The sequence below is a fragment of the Pteropus medius genome, unplaced genomic scaffold (genome assembly GCF_902729225.1).
Source record: "Pteropus medius unplaced genomic scaffold, Ma_sr-lr_union100, whole genome shotgun sequence".
In the NCBI taxonomy this organism is placed as follows: Eukaryota; Metazoa; Chordata; class Mammalia; order Chiroptera; family Pteropodidae; genus Pteropus; species Pteropus medius.
In genome coordinates, this window is record NW_024349802.1 from 26,147,184 (window position 1) to 26,168,420 (window position 21,237).

The following is a 21,237-nucleotide window of genomic DNA, read 5'->3' on the forward strand; positions in this document are numbered from 1 at the left end:
CACACACACACACACACACACACACACACACACTCCTAAAAGAGTTGTGGGTTTTTAATATGAGACCCATGCATGGACATCAGAAGGAGTATGGCCACCCCGAAATGGTACATGAAGTTTTGTGTGTAAGTATAGAGTAACACTTTCTTGGAGATATGTGTTGACTTTGACAGATTGTCTCCAATGTTTTTCAATCAAACAGGTTAAGGAGTCATTGATAAGAGGGTAGGAACTTTCTCTGTCTTATTCAGTGCAGATCCCCAGTGCCTAGCAGAATATCAGACTTATAGTTTGTGCTCAATAAATATTTGATAAATTTTGAGTGAATGAGTCTTACCGAAAATGTCAGTTAAGTAGTTGACATTATAAAGGGGATTATAATTTTCGTGTTTGATGCAGTCAACATTTCCTTTTTCATTAACTGAAAAGTCTTTATAAATCTCATAAGACTTTTATGAGAAACAGTCCCATCCTGGCTTTACCACTTACAAGTTGTGGAAGCTTCAATGAGTTATTTAACTTTTACTCTAAAACTAGACTTCTTCATCTGTAAAATGGGCATAATCGTAGTTGTTGTGGGAATTAATAAATTACAAGTAAAAAGCAAATATAGTGTCTGACACATGGTAAGTGCTGAATGAATGTCAATAGAATCATGATAATCAAAAAAGAAGAATTATAAACATAGACAATCATTTCATTTACTTATTTTCTCATTCATTGTCCATACTAATGAGTTAGGCACTGGAGAAACAGAAAAGAATGATATTCACTCATGTTTTAGGAAGGGCTGGCACTGGGAGGGGAGAGAGAATGTTTACATTATTACTTTTTTTCTCCCCTTTACTACCAGAAACGTCCAAAATATGCATATGCATCAAGCATTCAATGAGATAAATTACAATAAATCATTAATTTGTGTATTCATTATTACATTGAATTTCTTTTTCTCATTTAATCCTCAAACGCCACTGAACACACAGCGCAAAGGGGGAGGCAGACGTTAGACCACTCAGATACTGTCCCTGCCTGAGGACCTGGTTTGTGTGGACCGCACTATGTCTTTGAAATGTTGGAATCTTAAACCATCACATTTTCAAGAAAAATATCTTACTTAAAAATCCTGGTTCTAAATTTCTCTGAAAAGATCAGATGTTCTGGTGACGCTAGGCCAGCATTTCCTTCCAACAACCAAACTGAAGTGAGGAGGGGTTCCCCCCTTTAAGTTAACTGTCAAAAATTTTTAAATCTCTACAGTTTGTCTGTATTCTTACTTTTTTTTCCTATCCTGTTTCCAATAGGCAAGTGTTCAAATTTCCTATAATAATTGTATTTTTTCATTTTCTCCACAAAACCATGTTAGTGTTTATTTTATACACATTTAAGGCTGTATTGTTAGGTTCGTATATATGAATGTAATATATTCTTAGTGGATTGCTCTTTTTATTATGATTTAGTGTCCCTCTTTGTTCCTAGCAATTGTTTTGCTTTAAAATCTGTTTTTGTCTCGGTATTACTACACTGGTGTTCATTTGATTATTACTCGCCTGCTGTATTTGTTTCTATTTTCTTGTTTTCTTACTCCTCACCTCTATTCCAGCCTTTATTCCTCCCTGACTAGTAGTTCTGAGAACCTCTTCACCTGTCCCCTCAGACACAAGAACCAGATCTTACATCAGCATCTTGGCCTGCCATCTGAGAGGTTACTGGAAACTCTGAAGACCCAGTTACATCACCAAGCACCGGGGGAAAGGCTAGGCCCGATACCCATAGCCTCCCAAGTAGTTTATTTTGACTTGTATCTGGGTAGAGTTTTTCTCCATTTTTAAATTTTCTCCTAAAAAATATTTATCTGTCATTACTATGCATGGAATTGGAAGGTGGTTGTGGCTATTTTTCAAGGCATGAATCTATAAACCATATAGACTGAGCATCTACAATATGTGATAAAGATTGTGACAGATAAATACAGACAGTTCCTAGTTCTGTGAGGGGAAAATTAAATCTTAAGAACCTTCCTCAGCAAAACCAATGAGGCTGGTTTCTTAGCACACAGATTCCATGAGCAGCTGCTTCTTCTATCCTTCATAGCTGAAGAGCAGATCTGGAATATCCCCAGAGTCATAATAAAATTTAAGGACAAATGTCTTTAAGTAAGCTGTATATTATCAGTTTAGGGGGTAAGTACATCTGATGATTATATCTCTAGCCTCAATAGTGTATCTCAGTTCATCAACACCATTAGTATGTTATTATAATAATTAACAATATAACATTAGAGAAAGACAGAGACACATAGAGAATGCAGAGACTAGGGTAAAAAAGAGCTGATGGATGGGAAAAATAATTTACTAGAAGCTGAAAATGTGTATGTAGTTTGATAGCCTAAATTTAAACAAAACAATGCTTTTACGCATTGCAAATCAGCCTGTCCGACTATGTCCATTCACATTTCCCTAATTTAACCACTTCAATTTATTGTTTACTAATTAGAAAGGATTGCCCAGAATAAAGAAATCACTGCCCTATAATTACTTCATTGTAAAACATAATGAGCAACCGAACACTGACACATACTGTAAAAATCACAGCACAATAAATAGAACACTGTTTTCCAACAATAACCCAGCAGTGAATTCTGCAAGTGTATTTCTTTGTGAAACATGTTTATGTGATACTCTTCCAATTTTATGGTGGAAGTTTATCACCATAAGGTGCATTTCATGACAGCCGAATAACTACATTCAGTTAGGCTTGTCACCATGTGGCTTCCATATCAAGACACATGCTGATTGTATCAAATACTGTTGACTGTCTTAGTGCCACAAATAGAATAGATGATTACACTGTTCTGTGTAGATATGATGCAATATTATTCACATTGCAAAAAATTGAAGGTCAAGGTTGTCTAACAACATTAGAAAGATTAGGTATTGAAAGCTTGTTAACGTAGTGATGATTCACTAATAGGTAGATGACAAGTGTACCTTAATGTATGAATGATTCTTTATGTAAATGGGTGGAAAATAGGTATATGCATATCAGATCATTGAGTATTATTGGCTGAGATATGGGTTATCAATTTATCTTTTTGAAAAATAAGTAAAAGCAATGCTTGAATCAATCTCCACCCTTAAAATACTTTTATTTATCTCAAAGAATTGTACTAGAGAAAAATAAATCTAAAATTTTATCTCTATTCTGCACAGAAGCATTCTGTGATGGCACTGGCAAATAATGAGCTTGCCTTCCACCTTGGCATTCACCTGCATTTCTGGTTTTAGCATAGGTACTGTTACTCTCATTTAGTATATACTACAAAGTATTTCTTCATTAGGCTACACAATCAGGTTGATGTTTCTAAAATAGCAAAGATTATTAGAAAGTTAATCAAATTTGAAATGTAATTACATGCCATTGTCAAACAGCTGTTATGATCTGATCCCAGCTCTGTAACTGAAACAAAGTATATGACCCTAGAAATTTAATTTCTCAAAATCTCATTTTGAGATTTGCTATGCAGTGACCTGTGATGTTGATCAGGTCCTACAGTTCTTTTATATTCATGTTGTGTAGCTTAAAAAAAAATTCACTAGGATGCTATTTATAATAGCATATTTTTCATCAGTCCTCCCTTCATATCCACCACTCATGAACTTAAAATGTCATAAAACTTTGATTTCAATAATTTACCAGATCAGCACACCATTAATTTAAGAACCTGAGCAGTCATCCAGATTGAATTCAATCACAGGTCAAATGTTATTGGAATGTCTGTTGATATAATAGCTATGTCATGGAGACTTTATCAGCTTTTAAAAGATAAAAGTTAGTTTGATATAATTAACAACACACATATGTTTTCCATTTAATCACAGAACTTTAAAAGACATTTGTAATTCTCTAATCCATGGCCTTTTCCAGCATAATCCACAAAGTGTCCTGGAGAAAGCCTTTGAGTAATATTCAAATGGGTAAAGTGAGAGGCACCTTGGTCTGTGATTAGGACAGGATAGATGCTGGATGAGGCCCAGCTGGAAGAGATAAAAGAAAATATTCAGACAGATCAGTCATGAAGAATAAGAAATTCAGTATTGTCCATTAGATGGTAATTGAAAAATTGGAAAGAGTATCTTCAAAGAGATCAGAGAGAAATACCAAGCTGTTCCAACAATTAGACAAAGCTAGAGAATCTAAGACAGGGGCATAATTATAGTTCCAACCTCCTGACTAACTGCTATTGCTACTGTTCTAGGTATTAGCCCTCAATCAGTGCTACAATTCTTGGATAAAAGAATGAAGAAACCACAGGCAGAGATAAACTACACGTATGACAGTTCTCTGAATGGGGTTGGAAAATGATGTGTATTACCGCAGGAATAGGCCTTAGAAAGCTGGGACAGGGAAGAAGATGATCGTGGAAAGAAGCCAAGAAAATCACTTCTGTTCCACAAAGCAAAAAAAGAATGAATGTAGAAGAGTAAAGTTAAGCCTTAGAAGAATAAGAACTACGTAGACTGAGGCTCAAGGAATGGGTCATGGCCCACAGTTCCAAACTGGAGGTCTTTATCAAAGGGTGTTCCCTTTTCCTCTACCTGATACAGGTGCTCCTGGGGTGGACTATTTGACTGAATGGCATCAGTCAGCCAAACATATGTAAAGAATTGGACTACTTACATCAATTGTCTTAACAGCTTGACTGTTTGGTCATTTGGTGATTTAATAAATCTTTGCTCATCAAACCATTATGCCAATTATGATTAATCAAATTAAAACAAAAATAGTAATAGTCAGTACAATAAAGATGCAACATGATCACAATAGTTGGGTATTATGGGGTCTTTGAGAGCAAATAAACTGAGATTTTACAAAAAAAAAAAAAACATTCTGAACTTTGAGGAGGGGAGCGTCTCCTCATTATTTGTAAATCAAAAACGCCTGGCTTAATCCAATAATTTAAGAGTTATCTCTTGGCTAATTGATATTTTGGTAACTGTATTTTTATGTTTCAAAATAAATGTAAACTTTACTTTGTCGAAAACACTGCTTTAGTTAGTTAATAGAAAATAAATCTGTAGTTAATGGATTCATAGTCCCTAAAGTTTCAAGTAAGAAATATAAGTTAATTACTTTCTGGGTGATACCAAGCTACATTTTTAGAGAGTTTAGCAAAGTCTAATCCAGGAATGATATTCATAATTTAAAATAAGTAGTTCAAAATGTTTGTTGCAAGCTTAAACACATACATTTAAATCGATTTTTTAAAATTAATTAGATTTTTCATCACTGATTCTAGAATATGTTCTTCCAATGGAGTTTGTTAATCCAGATATTTCTGTGATATAATTTGGGTTTTTCTGTTTACTCTCTTCTCCAAGGTTTAAAAACATCAATATTTGCCATTGGCTCAGTGAGGTGGTCAGAGCTTAATTTGGGAAAAAGAAGTGACTGGAATGATTGAGATAAGATTCACCTGCCCCATTCACCACCAGGTACTTACCACCCAAGTTGAGTCAGGAAGAAGACTCATTACCTTCATCATTACCGTCCCTGAAACTGACTGACCTCAATCAGAAGTGTCAAAAACATGAAAGTATTTGCTGAACTGACTTCCTGGTATAAAATGGAAACATACTTGTGAATTGCATAAATCCTATATTCATTTTTAACTACCTACTTTCTTTTGGAACTTCAGCTTCTTCATTTGTAAGATTAGAGTTCTTCGAAGTTTGATATTTTGTAGATTTTGTTATAATATTTAGTAGTAAAAATCACTCAAACATTTAAATATGGAAATAGAGTTGTGAAGAGAAATACAACAGATTGTTCTACTTAATGCTTATTCCTATACAAACCAATTTTGGGTCATTAATTGGAATATGAGGATTGATGGTTTCCTACCTTGCTTTAGTGGAATAAGTTCAAAGCTATGGAGTAAATGTTCTCAGAACATGAGAATTCACTATAGAATGCTGTGGGGGGAAAACTATTTGTGCAGAGAGGAAAGAGGCAAATAATAACCTTACTATCCAAGGGGCAGCACAAGAGCTGAATTTGGGTGTGGGCTTCAAGAGGCCACTAGCTATTGACACAGGCCTGATAATTTGAGCCTTGATGTTTTTATTAAAACCCAAGTATCCATCGTATCTTAGGCTATGTCAGAGCTCTAAAGAAAAAAAAGAAGTTTCTGCTTTCTAATTCAGTGGCCCCCGGTTAATTCAAAGGGGGTTTGCTGGCCAGAGGGAAAATGCTACCAGGAAAATCAGAGAATAAGCCTTCATTTCTTTAGTATATCAGAATTTATTCTGTCATTTATCATTAGTAGTTGCAATCAGTGGCAGCTAGAAAACAGGCCTAAAACACAAATAGAAGAAACCTACTGTTTCCAGCCAGATTTCTTCTTACTCCTCTGCATTAGCCCTTCCCTAAAGTCCATGCAATGTTCTGAAGAGCTGGAGCAGAGGACAGTTAGGTTTTACCATGTAAACATACTCAGGCCAGCAAGCTGGAGGATGAACACATGGAACAGAGTTGAGCAGCCACGTTTGTCCCAGCCTATGCCCCCCTGACAGCTGACTCCTCTCCCTGTGAGAGAACTCAGCCAAGATCAACAAAACCATTAGCCAGTGAGTAAATGCTGTGGGAACAGAAGAACCACTCAGCTGGCCTACAGATTTTAAATAAGTGCATATGGTTTTGAGCCACTGAGTGTTGTAGTTGTTTGTTACCCACCAGGACTGTGCCAATACATAACTGATACACTGCCTTATGTTATATTGTCAACCTGTGTTTTTCATACAACTCTTGAGTTGTTTTCTGATAATTTATATAATAATAGTAACAATACCTTATATTTATTGAATTCATTTTATGTGCCAGACACAGCAAATGATTTTTATTCATTCATTCATGCATTCATGCAGTAAACATATATTTAACACTGCTATGTACGAAGCACTGTATTACATGTTAGGGATGTGGTCATGAGAAAAAACAGACAGAGGCCCAGCCATCATAAGTTTAGTCTAGTTTAGAAGTCTCAGTCTGGATGGGAAGAGACAACCATTAAATCCTCCCACAAATGTATAAAAACTATGATAAAGTCTGTGAAGAAAAATTATAGGGAGTTAACAAAGCTTAGAAAGGGAATTTATCTAACTTGAATAATAGGGAAGAAGAATTTTCTTGAAAAAGCAGTATTTGAGGGGACAGGGAAGGGTGTGGCAGGCAGATGAAATCACACACGTGAAATCACACAGCAGAGTTCACGCAAGGAAGCGAAGGGCTGGTGCGGCTGAATGAAGGTAAGTGGAAATGCGGGCAGGAGCTGGAGCATGTCCTAGTGAGGCCTCTTGGTGTTTGCTCTCACACAGTAGTGTCCTTGAAGGGATTTCTCATTCAATACTTATGGCTCTGCTGGCACAATGGTAATTTTATTGTGTCCATTTTATAGATAAGGCAATTGAGAGAAAAACTAAGCAACTTGACCAAATTTGTTATTTCATAAATCATACTGAAGAGCCAGCATTCCAGCACTCAGCTATACATCTCTTTTTCCCTGACACTTTCGTTAACATCTTGAGAGCAAGCCGTGTCATACTTTGTGGTTTCTATCCACTCTGGTCCTTAACAGAGAGGCCTGGTAGGGCAAATAGCACTGAGATTTGGACACACATGGGTTCAAAGGCTGATCTTGCCCCTGGGTAACCTTGAACGAACAATTTAATTTTCCTAAACCTCTGTGATTTCATTTTGTCACGTTAGAAAAGGGATAATGATACCTCTTTTCAGGCAGGGGCATGGGGACATATAACTAAAGGACTTAGAAAATAGTGGATATTCAATAATGTTGGCTGTTACTATGATTACCAGAGATTCAGTAATGGGATGTGGATCTAATGTTTACTCATTATCATTATCATCAAAAGGCAACCAGCCTTATGACACTCATAAGTCCAAAAATGACACTGACATCGAACTTCACTGGGGATTAAGTGGCTCGATTAATAAAAAGCCCTGCTAATTTCCCAACCCACAGCCAACTCTGGAAAAGGCCTCAGGTCCCGTGCTGATGGTCTTAATGATTTGCACATGTGCCCCATCCATCTACCCGCTTCAACATCCTCTAATGGGGAGGGTGGACAGGGGTCCTCTTCGAAGCTCTTCTTCAGAGAAAAGTATCAGTCTTAAGGTGACTCCAGAAAAATGCAAGCCTCTGACCTTCTTCTCTCATGTTCTCCATTTCTCTATGAGTCATTGTCCCCCTGGTTTGGGTTGAGAAGCCTAAGTTCACCTGCTGTGTAAGTAACGCCATCAGAAAAAGCACACAAAGGGATATATATATTATCTAAGGAGCATTTACTGACTGACAGGTTGAAAAACCATCATCAAGTGGCTGAAATCAGTATATAGCCTCATTCTAGCACCTAATACAGTGTTTGCTCCACAGAAGGGTTCATTTAGTGTTTGAGCAAATGCTTTGGACATCAGTATAGTATAATGTTGAATGTGTAAATGTCCGTGTAGTTTAATGGTGAAGAGCAGGCCTCTGAATTCAGATACCACCCTTCTACTTCTGAGCTGTGTGACCTTGGGCAACTTACTTTGCTCATAAAATGGAGATATGACCACTTTTTGTAAAGAGTTTTTGTAAGGAGGAACACTGATCACGTAGGAACACTGTTAGTAGAGTGGCCGGCCCTCCATATGGGCCCCCCCACACACTGCAGTTATTGGTGCTGTGAATACTGAGGCTTCTCAGAGAGGCCTCCTGAAGTCATCGTGTTTATTTACTCAGGTAGAGGAATGAAACATAGAGTGATGAAGTTTTAATTTAATATGAAAAAGGCTTCCTCTCCCGGGCTTTTACCTGCAAGGAAAAGGTTGCTGGCCTCATTCCCCCACCTTCCCCACCTCTCCCCCCCACCCTCCAGCCATTGCTTCATGTTTCCTCTTCTTAATCCTTTACTGGCCCTTGAAGACATGTAAATACCTTCAGTACTTTCTTTCCAAGAGAGTGAATCAAAAAATAAACACCTGAGTTCTCTATAATGAAACTCAGAGTGTGCTACAAATATTATGAGGAAACTATGAAATTGCTATTTTTGTAGGTCAATATTTGTTTCTGAGGTAATAATAATCCAAAGAAACCTAGTGGCTAACCAGACCGGAGAAGTCAGGATAAGTCAGTAAAAGTTTGTTATTTTTTAATTATTTCAACCCCCAAATCAGCTCTCCAAGTGATCAGGTTTCCCTTCTGTTATCATGGTCTCTTTGGGGAATCAAAGAGCCCCAGGGAGAAGAAAGGCCTCAGCAGGCGAGTCCCCTCCTCCAAATAGAAACCACCCCTAGCATGTGTCACCCACGCTGTCCCTGAATGCCCACGGGCGCCGGTCTTGCCCTGCTCAGATAATTCCTTCCAGGAGTCCACCAGCTAATCAGGTTGCGTGGTGCATACAGATGGCTTCTCCATCACAACTTGGTGTTCAGAAAACAGATGACTTTTGAACAACACAGGTTTCAACAGCACAGGTCCATTTATACGTGGATTTTTTTCAATGAATAAAGTCGGCCTTTTGTACCTGTGGGTTTCCCATCTGCAGATTCAACCAACCACTGACCGAAAATAGTATTTTCTCATTACCAACCACAGGTCAAAAATACGGTTTTGGATCTAATGTTGATTGAATCAGGGGGTGTGAAGGACTCACTTTAGTGAGGTGGTCACCATCACTACCCCTGCATTGTTCGAAGGTCAAGTAATTCTCAAAAGCCACAGCCTGGACTCAGGAGTCCACTCCACCTCTTTTCGGCATCATGACCCTCAGTCAGTGAGAAGTCCTGGGAGTTTGCATCACCTATTTGAGAAACCAGAACAACGATCATGCCACACTCTAACCTCACAGAGCTGTGATGAGGTTCAAATCCCATCTGACATGCAAAACATTTTAAAAATTGTTTATCACTCACAAAAATTTAGTATTACTCATAGCTAGGCAAGCAAATAAGACACTAGAAAAACCTTTGTCCCCTCTCTATTCAAATAACTTTAAAACCTAACTTATTTTGAGCATGCCAAATTAAAAGTCCTGAACACATCAAGCAAGTGAACAGTGAGACAGAACTAGGAGGCAGGGCAACTTATCCGAGATAGTTTCCAGGGCTACCCAGATTATGGCGATCAGAGACAAGACTGGGAGTCAGGATGCTCATTCTCAGCCAGCTAGCCTCTCTGTTGCTACGTCATTTGGTACTGTGAAAATTTTTAGGAAAAGAAAAAAGAAATAAGAGTCTTTTGACTACTTTTAAATTAGAGCAATATTTCTATTTCTGCAATTAGTGATTCCTTTCAGTTCAGGAAGAATAGCATTAATTTGTTTTCTGAGTGAATTCAACCAAGCAGCTTAAAATGTAGTCTAATAATGTAGTTAAGATTATTAGGGAATTCCTGAGGTTTAAAAAAAACATACACAAACACTCAGAGAGTTTGTATCTCTGAGATGTTTACTGATTTGTTCACTTATTCATTTATTCAACAAATATTTATGGAGCATCTGCCATGAGACAGGCATGTGCTGTAGGTGCTAAAGATATAGCTGTAAATAAAACAGCAAATATTTGAGATCTGCATCAATTCAAACCATGTCTAGTTATTTAAAGATCAAGAGGACAACGAATTTAATGTGAGATGAACTTCCAACTAACCCTGTAAGTCTCAAATGCTCTGTGAGGAATCACTGAATTTTGCATGTCTGCATTTCTTCTCCAGATAAGATGTGGTGTAAGAGAAAGGATACAGGAGGGAAATTAGAAGCCCTGTTTTCCACTTCTGGCCTTGACACAGGCTCTTTGTGTGGCTGATTGGGTCCCATTTCTTTCTTTGAGCTTCATTTTCCTTATCCATGAAACAAAAGTGGTTTCCAATTCAAATGCATATGAGCCTCTGATTCTGTGACTGCTTAATTCAGCTGCTAACTAGCAGACTGTGAGCCACCCCACTATTTCATGGGGCCAGAATGGATGAATCTATATTTTGTGTTGTTCTTGTTACATTTTTTATTTGAATTTGTCAGAATATGTAAAAATGGAGACATTTTGTTTAACAATCTGGATGTCCAAATTCTGACGTATAACAAGATCTGGCCACCCAGAGAAACTGACCTCATGGCAAAAAGGATCGAGGACCGAGGATTGTGCTGTCTCCTCTTTAAATGTCGCCTGTGCTCTAGAGTTTATAATAGTCTCTATTGCTCTCTGCTGCACCCCCCACCCCCACAGACAAACGCTGAGGATCCATTTTCCCAATTCCCAGCACTCTTCACTCATTTATTCACATCTGCCAAACTCAGGTGTCAGTGCTTCCCATGATGCACCTCAAACTCGAAGATCTCCAAGAGGAAAATCCTAGAACCACTACCAAAGTGTCTTCCTGAGGACCCCTGAGCTGATTAGAAGTGAAATAAACCACTGTTTCTCACTCTGCTACACACTGGTACTACTCAGGGAGCTTTTAAAAAGCACAATTCCCTAGACCCTATGCCCAGAGATTCTAGTTCAGTTGGTGTAAGGTGGGGTCCACATGGCATCAGTATTTTTAAGAGGTCTCCAGGTGATTCCACTGTGAAGCTGTAAGCATTGCTACTGCTTCTTATTAATTAAAGTAGTATAACAATCTTGCTGTCTCTGTCTCCAGGAGAAATCCCCACTTTCAGCATGTCCTAGATCTCAGAGATCTAGACTTACCATGAAGGCTGGCTTCATAAGTGTGTCCCCTGTGCAGTCAGTCACACAGGGCCCAGGCTTATGAGGACCCTGTACTTGGTTTAATGCTCTGCTGATATCATTTTGAACTTCTTAATAATTTTGAGCAAGGGGATCTTCTTATGGGCCCTGCAAATCATGTAGTCTGTACTGCTTGCCACCGTTCTTGGGCTGGGTTTCTCCAAAAGGCAATCAAATTTTTACCCCTAGTGTGGAGTATGGCACTGGCTTATCTTACCATTCTGAAGAAATGATGCTGCCCCAAAGAGTGAACCATTTACTCTCTCTTTCCCCGTGTTCCTGCTGTGGCCTATAAAATAAAAACGCCTGTCCATTAGAAGAACACTTCCACCAGCTCACTCATTCCTCCCAAGAGACAAGGAGGGACCCCTCTAACTCACCCATTATTACAAAAGAGTTTTTGAGGCACCTGCACCGGCCCCATTCAGACCCTCACACACTCGCCTCTCTGCTCAGCAGCCCTGGACCAGCCTGATAGTGGAAGCAGGTCCTTCTCAACAGCTGCTTTGTCTGCTTGAGAGCAGTGTAGTAAAAGCACTGGCTGCACATGCCAATTCTGCTGCATCATAAGAGCTGTACAACTGTGGGCACCTTGCTCAACCTTTCTGTGCCTCTCTGTTCTCACCTATTAAGTGAGCTTCATAATAGTATCTACTTCAAAGGCTTGTTGTGAGAATTAAGTGAGTTTCTAATCTATATCAAGGGCTTAGAAAACATATTAAGTGCTAAGTATAAGATTTGATTAATTTGGTGGAGGTGGGGGCAATCAGGGAAGAAAAGGAGAGGAAGCACGTTTGAGCCTTAGGTCCAAGCTAGGATTTCCAGTCCGATGTTGACCTTTTGATCCTGGCTCCTGCATCTATTGTTTATATGGTTTAGAATCTGTAAGAGGAAAGTACATGATAAATAGGCCCCTTATGACACAACAAAGGCCAGTTGTAAAGCTTCATTTTGCCCCTTCTCCAGTCTCACTCCCTTTGTGTACAGGGTTATCACCAAACCCAAAAAGCTCCACTCCTCCAGCCCACAATCTGGAGATGCCGCCCATGAGCTTGGACTCCTAAAGTCAGAAAAGCTTTTAGGAATGAAAGGGAACTAGCAAATCATCTTTCCGATGAGAAGGCTAGGCAGAGAAGTCCAAGGTTGCCCAGGTTGCCAGTGGCAAGTAAAGAATGGGAATCAAGGCAGTTGCCCTCCCCACCAACCCATGCTGCTGCCATTGTGGGAAATTCTCCCACCTCATGAGCAGGGATGGAGCACATCAGAGTGTGTGACCATCCATCTTCTTCCAAGGATTTCTGCAGAATGGCAACCTTCACGGACTAAGTTATTCCATAATCTTAATGTGTGTTGAATGATAAAAGGCAAGAAGACTCCAATTTAGCAGTGTAAGATGAGGAGAGAAGGGGCACAGAAAGAAATTAAAAAAGAACAGGCTGTCCTTCCCTTGTTAGAAACAATGCTGTCCAGTCTGGGCTGTGAGGGAGCTCTTGCACAGGCAGTGTGGTGAGGAAGGCAGGTCACACAGGGGTCTTTCCTCCAGGAAATAACCATCAGCAGCATTGTTTTCTAATACGGGGGATAATGAACAATACTGTTGATCCAATTTACTCTTTTTCTCAGCGTAGAACTTTCCCCTGTGCTGTCAGCCCTTCAGATTTATTAATACTATAGAGAGTTTGGAGAAATATAGACATTATTTCGGCTTTTGGGCTCTTTGTTTCAAAAGAAATGTTCAAATTGTCCTATTTGACAAAAAAAAAAAAGAGAGAGAGAGAGAGAAAAGAAAATAGGATTGGCAGTCAGAATGGCTATTTTTTATGTTGAAAGGAAGAAAAAGAAGATGAAGGAAGGAGTAAAATAGGTTTTAATTCTCTGGTTTTTCAATTAATGATATAGAGTGCCACTGATTTTGGTGGGAAAAGTATTACATAATAAATAAAAAAACCCACACCTAATAAAGGAATGATCTTTGTTATTAGCTTGATAGCTTTGCCCTGCAAATGTCATTAGAGCAGCTGGCTGGAGTAATTCTGAAATGTATTTTAAAAATATATATATCCCCACCACCAATAGTACAGAACAACTCAGGTCAGGCCCCGTTACCGAATACACCTAATATTGTTTTCTAAATTCTCAACACCTATTCAAATAGAAGCCTGAAAAGAAAAATTGCCTCTCACTCCAAAGCTTTAAAACACACAAAAAGGCACCATATTGCCACTTTAGGGACACATTTGTTCCCTGCTGTTGCTATTTTATATGTCATTTCAGTCCTGCAGTTAGCTATAAAGCAAATCTTTTCTTTTTCCGGAGAGGAATAAGAGCTGCCTGAAGGGAAACAAGAATGGGAAGCATCCTTAAAATGACTGATTTACAATTGGCAAGGAGATACAATATGAAAATTATAGCTTTCTCATTTTGAATGTGGGAACCTTAGCTCTTATTCTAAAAGTCCCCCCTAGGGGCCCCCCATTGGCACAAGAGAGAGGCTGTCATGAAGGGGAAGTTTGGGTTTTCAGAAGATATGGGGGAAGGGTAGGATGTGTGCGTGTGTGTGTGTGTGTGTGTTTGTGTGTGCACATGTGTGCACATGTGTGCTTGTGTTTGGTAAGAATGCCTGTATGTTTGTGTGTACTGTGTTTCAAATGTGTATATGTGATTGGAGGGGGTATATAGTGGAGGTAAGGGAATAAATTTGGTAAGGGTTAGGCAGAGTTAAAAGGAAATTCAGAGAAGTTAGCACATGCCACAATTCAATATGCACCGGAGGTGGTCCAGTCTAAACATAAGCATGGAATTCAGATACCTTGAGTTGTAATCACTATTCTGACAATGACATATGGTATATCCTTGGGCAATTCCCTTGGCTGTGTTTTGACCCTAACTTATAGTCTGTAATAAGGAAAATAATACCCACAGAAAAGGGATGCTGTGAAAATTTATTTATGTTACCAAAGGGCATAGGGGACCATAGGTGAAAGGTTGAAGATAAGTTAAACACTCTTTGCCTGTCAACAACTCATATGGAGTTCAGCATAGCTCCCCATGGCTTTAACCTTCTCTTCACGACCTTCCCAAACACCCCTCTGGAGTATGGCCAAGTGAAAAAGATTCTGGTTCCTCTCTCAAAGAATAAGGAGATTCGCAAAGCTTGTGTGACAACAGGCCTCCAAGATGGCCTCATTGATCCTCACTTCCTTGTAGTCTCTCCTCTGTGGTGTTCCTCCTCACACCAAATCACAGCTAGAGTAGTTACCCGATAGAATGTGGCAAAGGTGTGTGACTTCCAAGGCTAGGTTATAGAAAACATTGCAATTTCCACTTTGGTTTCATGTACTGCTCGCTCTAGAAGAAGTCAGCTACCACGTGATTAGGACATTCAAGAAGTCCTGAGAAAAGACCCAACGGGAGAGAAACCAACTTACCAGCACTAACTTGTCAGTAACATGAATAAGCCACCAGAGAAATGTATCCTCTAGCCACAGTCAAACCTTCAGATGACAGCAGCCCAGGTCAAAATCTGACTGAAATCTCATGAGAAACCTGAGATAGACCTGTGACTCAGTCTCGTGACTCAAAAATTCCTGACTCACAGAATCTATAAGTTAATGAATTGCTACTGTTGTTTTAAATCACTAAGTTATGAAGACATTTGTTACACATCAATATATAACTAATATGCCTACAGTGGACTGAGTTGAGGTAATTCTGAATCTATCTTCAAGTTCCTATCGTCTTTGAGAGCCAGGTTAGACTAAATATTGTAAATGTTTTCAGAAGGTCATAAGTCTACTGAGGATTCATTCATTTCTTCATTTATTCATCCTTTAATTTGCCAAATAGTTTACTAAGCATCTGTTTGATCCTAGACTCTGCAATGGATTCTGGGAGAATAAGAGTCAAACATATTTCCTTAAGAGATCTTATCTAGTGTACTGGTGGAGACAAATAGACAGATAATCATGTCACAGCATGACAAAAAATTATGACAGGGAATTATATAACCATAGAGGATATCCTGGGAGCTCTTGCTTGGGGGCAAAGCTAACTCAATCTTGAAGAATCAGTAAAGATTATTTTGAGGAAAAGACATTTAAGGACATCCCCAAAGATCTGGTAGAAGTTATCAAAGTGAAGTAGAGAAAAGGCAGGAGGGGCTACAGTGTGAAGAAGCATGGACAGCGTGTGCCAAGAAAGATGGAACTGCGGTGTGTAAATCAGAGGCCCCAAGTACACTAACAGTAGCTGTAGAGAAGGGGATTTTTTTCTCCTTGATTTACACCTTTGGTAAATGGTCCTTTTCTAACACAATTACCTCTTCTGTAAAGTCAAAGAAATGTTCAACTATACAAACTCTAGGATGATCAATGAAACAAAAAGCCTTCACTTCTACATCCAGACACTCTTTAATTCTTTTCTCATCTTGGCCCCATATGCTCTTCATTCCTTTTCACAGCTAGTATAGGGAAGTCATTTATACTCTAGGGAACGTTTAGGGCATTGTAGTCACTAATGAAATGATGAAGGTCTTTCAATGTGATATTTCCCTCCTCCAAGAGGCCTTCTCTGAGTCTTCCAAATAGAGGTAGGCTTCTGAGGGCCTCCAGAAAATGTCGCTCATGAGGGTTAGCACAGAACCTACCACACTGGACTGTGACCTCTTAGTTCATCTTTTTTACCCCCTCCAAAGAAAGACTGAAAATCTGGTGTCTGAATGTCATCTCTATTATTCCAGTGTCTGGAATATTTGTAGTAGGCCCACAGATAAAACAAAGACCCCCTTCATTTTCTCTCATATTATCCTATGCTTCTACTTTACATCATTCTTTATCATTACTTGAAAGTATTCTTGTATTTATAATTTGAGAGGTGTTCATTTGTTCAATATTTCTCACCTACACCCACTCCACACACAGTAACTGGAAGTTTTAGGATAATTGGGACCCTGTATGCTTATTTTCTACTTATAAAACCTATCACAGTGTCTGGCAATTAGTTCGCCTTTAATAAATATATGTTGAAAAATGAACAACTTAATTTGGTGTTTACTATATTGAATGAAAAAAAATCAATGGCTTCTACATTTTTGCATATTTGTGAATCTTTCTTCTGGCTTTCTTAGAAAATTTATCTTAGATGCCAAAACATGAATGCCATTTTTCAGTAAAATATAGTGAGTTTTAATTTGGTTTGATAAATTGCTTTTTAGTAAGCTCATTATCTACCAGCACATTTTTTGAAAAAGCACACACAGAGCCTCATAAATATGCAAAACTAAAGTCTGTATGTTTTCATGAATTAGAAAATTAGACATAATTATATATTTTTAATAATCAATTACTATATAAGTATTGGATTAATACTTAACAAGATAGCAATGTACTGGCAATTGAGCTAGCAAAATGTTTCAACATGTGTACAAGCCATTGTATTTCACACTATGTCTAATGAACATAAATAATGCTTTTGACACAAATCTAATGCTATTAGCCTTGGATTTCTTTCTGCAAGCTGGGGGTGTGAAAGCAAAGCTGCAGGTTGTTTCCTTAAAAAGGAGTTTGTTTGTGACTGGCAGCAAAAAGGTGTCAGCAGAGACCTAATCCAGCACCCCTTCTTCAAAATGCTGATTGGCAAGTTGGGGTGAGAAAACAAACAGCAGGCATTCCTGAGGCACCGGGGAGGGCCAGAGCTGAATAGGCAAGGAGCTCTTGTGACAGGGCCTGGTGAAAGAGAGTCCTTGGAACAAGGGATGTAATGTTGACCATTAGCTTCAAGGATTCCAATTCCAGTGTGTCTGGTACTTCTTAAAAGAAGACAGCAATGGAGAAATGAGAGAAGGGTCAGCCTTGACCAAAAGGAAGCCCCCCTCCCACCTTTCTGAGCAGTTACTCAAAAGCCAGAGCTAAATGGATGGTGGTAGGCTGAAAACAAAAAAAGGGGATTCCAGGAAACCCAATATGCTGGTGACAGATTGATGGAAAGCTGAAACGTATTTCCTAAAGTCTTTCTCAAAGAAGAAATTTGCACATGGGATCACTCCAATGTCCAGGTAGAAAGGCTAACATGGTGTTATTTGCTTATTTTTTAAAATAAATGTCATAAAATATACCCCTATAGTTAGAAAAGTGATGTTTTGGTTCAAAATTATAGTCATAATGCTACAGGATACACAGAGCAGCAGCTAAATTGATGACTGGAAATTTGATTTTATCATTATAAAATGATAGTGATAAGAACTAAATTATAATCTTACACATTAGAGAAAAAGAAAAAATAAAGCTTGTTATTGAATGGCATCATGGTCCAATATCATTGGCACAAACAATGCCAGTGGGCATTCTCACCAGAGAGGAAGAAGAGATGCCCACCTTGTGTCCACAGAGTTAGACCATGAGATGAAACTCAATACACTCTTACTAAGTTGAAGGTGGGAACTGAAAGAATGCAAAAAAAAAGTCTCATTTTAAGATTCTTGGAGTTTTAAGCCTTTCTCTCATTGCCTTTTAAATACAACCTATTAATTAATTTATGGCAAAGAGAATAGACAAGTTTTCACCTAAAACAGGCATTATCCAACATCAGGCTGATACAGGGGGTAGAGAGGAATAGGTTAGGTAATGCTATGGAATATCTTTCAAAGATGACATCACCATTTCAAATGTGAGGTTTTCATCATGATCCATTTTTTTTCTTCATTATTTAGCTTACTATGATGGTTAATTTTGTGTCAACTTGGCTAAACTATGGTGCCAGGTTGTTTAGTCAAGCACCAGTCTAGATATTTCTGAGACGGTATTTCTTTTTAGATATGACACAATTTAAAGCAGTAGACTTTCAGTAAAGCAGATTACCCTCCATAATGTGGGTCAGTTGAAAATGTTAAGAGAAAAGACTGAGGTCTCCCAAAGTAAAAGGAATTCTGTCTTTGGAGTCAAGACTGCATTATCAACTTCTGTGAGAATTTCTATCCTGCAATGTAAATTTCAGACTTGACAGCTCCTGTAATTAAGTGAAACAATTCCTTAAAATCTCAAGCTCTCTCTCTTTTTTCTCTCTCTCTCCCTTTCTCCCTCCCTCCTTCTCTCTGCCCCCTTCTCTCTCTCTCTTTCTCTGTGAAATCATGGGTCTAGCATACTAATTATTTTCTATAACTATAGTCAACACAAATGTATACAAAATTAAAAGACGAGCTGTGCACCACCTAAACTATTTTGCAGTCCATACTTTGGGTAACACTAACACTACTCTATTCTATCCTCAAACACTCATGATGTCCTTTTTGTGTCAAATTATGAAAATTTACAGAAGTGGTACGATGAAGGCCTGTTTATGTACTCTTAATTCTGCTTACAATGTGCTGAGGCTGACTTCATGCCCAGACCCGAGCCTGAAATCCTGTTCCCGAGGCAGGTCCTCTATTTAGTTCAAGGGCACTTGTCTGTACAGCATTTTACCTCCTGAACTTCTTGAGCCATAAATAGATGACATCTCCTCTCCAGGTTTGTTCTGCAGAGTTCCAGCCTCCTCTTTAAGGTTCTCTCCTCTAGAAACCAGCTAGTACTTGTCTCTGTTTAGCAGTTCTGATGAAGAACATAGGCTCTCTTTGCCCTCTGGGTTTTGGGAACTTTCAACTCTTCTCCTTGTCACAGAGGAGAAGATATAGAAACATGACCTAAATTGTTCACAGAGGGAGTGCTACCTAGCTTTTCTGTTTACCCCTGAGGCTGCACACTCAGACTGCTTGAATAGAAGTGGAAGTTTAGCATTTCTTTAATATCCATGACCTTTCCACACTGTCAAGGCATGATAGTTAAAAGAAACAAAATCTTTCAAGTATTTCACAAGCTTGAGATTAGAGTAATCAGCTTTCAAGTGATCATCAGTTCTATCTGAGATTATTAGTTAAAAAAGTGTTAGTGGCCAGTTTAAGAACAGATCTCTCCTTAAAATGCTTCCACTATTAGTAATAACAGGTCCCTTTACTGTATAATCCTGCTGGAAAGGAATCTTAGTACATTCAGGCTGCTGTAACGACATACTATAGATTAGGTGGCTTATAAACAGAAATTTATTTTCATAGTGCTAGAGGCTGGGAAGTTCAAGATCAAGGCGTCAGTAGATTCTGTGTCTGGTGGAAGCCACCTTCCTCATAGAAGTACATCTCACTGTAACTTCACATGATAGAAGGTGCTGTGGAGCTCTCTGGGTTCTCTTTTGTAAGGTATCTACTCCCATTTGTGATGTGATCACCTCCCAAAGACCCCATCTCCTAATACCATCATGTTGAGGGCTAGGATTTGAATATATGAATATTGGGGATACATAGGCATTTAATCTATAGCAGGGGGTACATTTCCATACCCAAAAGAGTTCATTCTTAGATTTTTCCAAGAAACCCTCACTATCTGCCTGTAATTACAAAAACTGCTTCTACCATGTTCAAGCATTTTGTACCACCCGGCAACAAACATTTATGGAGTGCCTATTGCATACACATACAGGAGTGTCACTTGCTACTCTGAGAAAACCAAAGTAATAAAAAGTTGGAGAAAATTTTTACTCAGATTATTTGTTGAGGATCAACTGCCCCTGCAGACATCTAAGGAGAGTGGAAAAGATCCCAAATGCCAGAGAAAGAAGAATCTGGAACTCTGGATGGTCACTCTAGTAAGGACAAAATAGATAGAGTCCAGCAAGATAGAGAAGAAGGTGGGGGGCATATGTGTTCTCTACACTGTGACCACCCACATTCAGCCCTCCAAAAACAACGTGTAAATTTTTCTGAAACTCGCAAAATGCCTTTTGTAAATGGATCGCTTAAGAAAATCATACTGGCATCTGAGCTTTGCACCTGGAGTAATATGGGATGAAATAGAAATAGTATTTGTAGGCTCAGAAGTCAGAGGCAGGGAATGCATACGTTGACCCAGGGATTGCAAAAGAATTATTGCCTTAAAAGAGCTTAAAATCTAGTGAAGGAGAAAGGTACATATTCATAAGCTTGAAGATATAATGAAATATATGTGTCAAAAGAGCAGTAGTGAAATTAAAGGAGTTCAGTTGGTATTCAGAGGAGAGAGAGAATCCCTGTGAGCTGAATGGTGGAGAAAATCATCATTCTGAGTACCCAAACTGGCCCTTAGGATTAATTTGTTACTTTGGAATTCAATAGCTCCACAAAAATGCATTGGCATAATGGGAGAAAGGACTTAAAGTGGTTATTAGAATAAATTCTATCACTAGAATTATTTCATGATTAAGTCATTTTTGTGAATGTTATCTGATTTTAAATTGAAATATCTACATGCTCATCACAATCACTAAGACACGAATCCATGAGTAAGTTACAAAAAGGAAATTCTCTAACGAGAGCAGGAATATTTCTATTTCTCGAGGGTTTCAATACATAAAATGTTCAAAGAAAGGCCCTATCGAAGAAAGGTTTATAGCAAT